Genomic DNA, 4,790 nt, shown 5'->3' with positions numbered 1-4,790 from the left:
GTGAGGACCCACAGAAGCATATGGAGGTTTTCACAGATTATTGCTCAACCATTCCCCCTACTAAGGGAGTGAATCAGGACAAGATTAAGGAGGTCCTATTTCCTTTCTCATTGATCGATGGAGCCCGAGAGTGGCTCACTGATCTTGATAGAGAGGCAGGTGGGATCACCAACTGGGAGACTCTGGCCCTTGCCTTCTATAAAAGGTATTTTTCTCCACAACGAACTAATCAGCTGAGAGGAAAAATTACAAGTTTCAAGCAAGCACCAGATGAGAACTTCTATGAAGCTTGGTGCCGATTTAAGAAGTTGGTGCGGTCTCTTCCTCATCATGGTTTCGATCAGTGGTTCTTATGCAACCAGTTTTATAATGGGTTGTATGACGACCACCACGCTATTTTGGATGCTTCATCAAATAGTCGATTTCAGAAGAATAATGATGATGACAAAGGATAGGGAATCATAGAGGAGATGGGCACCCATTGTGCTGAGTATGGGAACCCGAGAGATGGTATTCGGACAGTTAATTCTGTTGATAATGCAGTTGTGGCTCAGCTTGAAGCCATGAATGCCCGTTTCGATAAGTTGGAGTTGCAGAATGCTGGTGATCAACAGACGGTTCACTTGTTGACTAGACAAGAAACCGTTTCATGTGAGAGGTGCAGTAGTAATGACGGTAACACTGCAGTTGACTGTCTAACTGAGAAGGAGCAAGTTCTTGCCTTTCAGCAATATAGGCAATGAGGTTCTTATTATAACAATCAGAGTGGAGTCCATCCTAATTTGAGATGGACTAGTCAGAATGTGTTGAATCCAACACCTCCACCACAGCAGCAACAACCTTATGTTCCACTTCATAAAGCTCAACAAGCCTTTAAAAAGCCTCCGTCTTTTCCACCGCCTAATCAAGGAGCTTCTTCCAGTGGGGTAAGTGAGATGACTGACTTGAAGTCAATGATACAATCGTTGACTGTCCAGTTGCAAAGGAGTGAACAACAAAAAGATGTGGCAATCAAGTCACTCGAGTCTCAAATAGCTTAACTTGCCACTAATCATTCCTCAAGGAAGCCGGGTCATTTACCATCTCAACCTGACAAGAACCAACATGAGACGGTAAATCTGATTAATTTGCGAAGCGGTCTTTCATATGAAGGACCCAAATTGTCAACAGATGAAGACATATTAGACCCGAGACCTGTTGTTGCTGAGAGTGAACGGTCGTCAATGGACGAATCTATGCTGAATCCAAGGAAAGTCCTCGATCGGCTCATTTCTGGAGATCGATCGAGAGGGTATGCTGATTTTGAAGATTTTGATCGAGTGGAGGAAACTCCTCGATCGAAGGAAATGCTGAGGAAATTGCTCGATCGAGTGAATTCATATCTCGATCGAGTGATGCTGGAAAAGAGGACTTCGATCGAGTGGTTGATGGTGCTCGATCGAAGGATATTGCTGCTGAAAGAGCTCGATCGAGAGGAAAAAGGGATCGATCGAGTAAGAAAGATGACGATTGTGTTGAGACCTTGGCAGAAAGAAACAAAGGGTTGGAAATTCCTATCACATTTCCCTTTCTGAGGCGATTACAGAATAAGAAGGCCGAAAAGCAGTTCGGGAAATTTGTTGATATTCTAAAGAGCCTTCAAGTCAACATTCCTCTCGCTGAACTGCTTACCCAGGCACCTTCTTACATGAAATTTATGAAAGAAATATTAACACGTAAGAGGCATATTACTGACCATGAAATGGTGGCTTTGACTGAAATAGGGTCCGCCTTAGTTCAGAATAAGACACCACCCAAACAATCAGACCCGAGTAGCTTTTCGATTCCATGTCATATAGGGATCCACTTAGTTGATAATGCGCTATGTGACTTAAGAGCTAGCGTAAGTGTCTTACCATTGTCTCTCGCTAAGTGACTTGGTTTGACCAAATTTAATTGTACCAACATGACCGTTCAGATGGCCGACCGTACGATATCACGGCCACTAGGTGTCTTAGAGGACATACTTGTGAACATCGGGAGATTCTTTATTCCGGTTGATTTTGTGGTCTTAGACATACCCGAAGACTCTTATACCCCTATTATTTTAGGGCGACCATTCTTGTTTACTGCTCGCACGGTAATTGATGTCGGGGGGAAGACCCTTACTTTCCCGGTAGGAGATGAGGAGCTGACATTTTATCAGTCCAAAGCTCGTAGGGCCCCTATGTAAGTTCAACCTGGCAATGCCTTACCCTCTACAGACCCTGAAATAGATTCTCTATCTAACGATATTGAGTATTGTGCTGCTATTGTGACACCTCCGCCTCAGACTCAGAGCAATATGGAGGACCATTCTGTTATTTTCCTTGCTGGAGGTACAGACAAAGTGGATACTAGAGATGGTGTCGGTCATGGTATAGTGAAAGTCATGTTAAGCGATGGGAATGCCGCCAATGAAGATAGGAATTCCAAAGGAAAGAAGAAAGTGAAGGCGTACGTGGACGGGTTTCTTAATCCGCGTTAGGTTTATTTTATGTTGATAATGACTTCCCTATATAAAGGAAGTCGGGATTAGGTCATAATTACGTTTTGCTACTCATACTTTACTCTTAATCTCTGTTTCCCTTCTAATTACTGCTGCTACTTTGTTCTTTACGCCGGATTCGCTCTTTTGTAATCATTCTTTCTCCCTTAATCTAATTCTTTGCTTGTTTTTAATTATTGTTCTTCCTTGTTGTCTTTTAATCTCTATTTTATTGTTATCATTGCTAGTATACAATTCATCTTTATTATCTCTTTAGTATGTCTACTCTTAGCATATTCATTGTTATTGTTGTTAAATATGATAGCATGAGTAGCTAAATCCTTTTATGTTAGGATTAGGGGAGCCATGGTAGTAAAGTGGCGATGTTGTGAATAGGCTAGACGATTAACCGTGAGAACCTGTAACCATAGCAATATAACTGTAATATGTTTAGTTGAGTGCATGCTTCTAAACCACTTAATCTAGTTAAATTCGCTCCTAGATTGGAGGATTGGAATGAACAGACCTGCTATGAATAGTAGGCTACCCTAATGAGAACGGAAGTTAAGTTAGTTGTAATCTAGGGTGGATAGTGGAGCTGAAGGACTTTTCCCTTGCCCTTCTCACAGTATATTGTCTGGACTGTTTATGACTGAGTTAGTGAACTGCCATGGTGAACCAAAATCTTGACATATTTCTCCTTATCTGATCAATCTTAGCTTTTTCTTGTCTTTATTGCTCTTGCCTTTATTTTTCTTGCCCTTTGTCTTCAGTAGTTTAGTAACCAATTCAAAAACTCCTATTTGTTACTGGACAGACGAGTTTAACAAATAGATACTCTAGCCTCCCTGTGGAGATCGACGCTACTTAACGCTGACTTCTGTTAGTAATATTAGGTATTTTTTTTTATACTAAAACGACGGTATCAAATTTTGGCGCCGTTGCCGGGGAGGCAATTAGCCTATTTGTCTGTTTTTCTTTCGTTTGTCTCTTAGTCTCAGGGAATTTTTAATTCCTTGAGATAGTTCTTATTTATTTTCTCTAGTGCTGTTTATGCCCAGGTCTAACAGGCCAGAGTTAGTTCCAGCTGATCCTGAGCCAGAACGGACCTTGCGTTATAGACAAACACTGCAGAGAAAGATTTAAAAGGAAGCCTTGAGTAGTTTTGAACCCGAGCTAGAACATTTCTTATTTGCAGAAGACCCGTCTTTTGAAGAAGACAATTCTATTTCTGCCGCCAGTCCTGTGAAAATGCGTAATATTGCAAGTTATTCGGAGCCTACAGCTGCTTCAATCCTTAAAGGTTTCAATATCGCGACTGAAGATGACTATACATTCGATATTAGGCCGTCTTATATCAATCTGGTTGAAAGAAATTTGTATCGGGGAGTAGCTGGTGAGGACCCACTGAAGCATATGGAGGTTTTCACGGATTATTGTTTAACCATTCCCGCTACTAAGGGAGTGATTCAGGACAAGATTAAGGAGGTCCTATTTCCTTTCTCTTTGACCGATGGAGCCCGAGAGTGGCTCACTAATCTTGATAGAGGGGCAGCCGGGATCACCAACTGGGAGACTCTAGCCCTTGCCTTCTATAAAAGGTATTTTCCTCCACAACGAACTAAACCGCAGAGAGGAAAAATTACAAGTTTCAAGCAAGCACCAGATGAGAACTTCTATGAAGCTTGGTGCCGGTTTAAGAAGTTGGTGCGGTCTCTTCCTCATCATGGTTTCAATCAAAGGTTCTTATGCAACCAGTTTTATAATGGGTTATATGACGACCACCGCGCTATTTTGGATGCTTCATAAAACGGTCGATTTCAAAAGAATAATGATGATGATAAGGGATAGGGAATCATAGAGGAGATGGGCACCCATTGTGCTGAGTATGGGAACCCGAGAGATGGTATTCGGACAGTTAATTCTGTTGATAATGCAGTTGTGGCTCAGCTTGATGCCATGAATGCTCGTTTCGACAAGTTGGAGTTGCAGCAAACTGGTGATCAACAGACGGTTCACTTATTGACTAGACAAGAAACCGTTTCATGTGAGAGGTGCGGTAGTAATGATGGTCATACTGCTGTTGACTGTCTAACTGAGAAGGAGCAAGTTCTTGCCTTTCAGCAATACAGGCAAGGAGGTTCCTATTATAACAATCAGAGTGGAGTCTATCCTAATTTGAGATGGACTAGTCAAAATGTGTTGAATCCTACACCTCCACCGCAGCAGAAACAACCATACATTCCTCCTCATAAAACTCAACAAGGCTTTGGTGTTACACACT

The 4,790-nt window shown here is 41.9% G+C and overlaps 2 non-coding genes across 2 annotated transcripts; both read right to left on the bottom strand.

Annotated features, from left to right (window-relative positions):
- Positions 1 to 231: 231 nt before the first annotated feature.
- LOC141650372 (small nucleolar RNA R71) lies at positions 232 to 337 on the bottom strand. The gene has a single exon (XR_012546411.1). It is a non-coding gene; the product is annotated as a small nucleolar RNA R71 (small nucleolar RNA).
- Positions 338 to 4,130: 3,793 nt separating this feature from the next.
- On the bottom strand, positions 4,131 to 4,239 carry LOC141650248 (small nucleolar RNA R71). Its single transcript, XR_012546291.1, has one exon. It is a non-coding gene; the product is annotated as a small nucleolar RNA R71 (small nucleolar RNA).
- Between the last annotated feature and the right edge of the window lie 551 nt (positions 4,240 to 4,790).

This window comes from Silene latifolia, chromosome 3 (genome assembly GCF_048544455.1).
Source record: "Silene latifolia isolate original U9 population chromosome 3, ASM4854445v1, whole genome shotgun sequence".
NCBI lineage: Eukaryota > Viridiplantae > Streptophyta > Magnoliopsida > Caryophyllales > Caryophyllaceae > Silene > Silene latifolia.
This window is presented reverse-complemented; position numbering and strand designations above follow the sequence as displayed.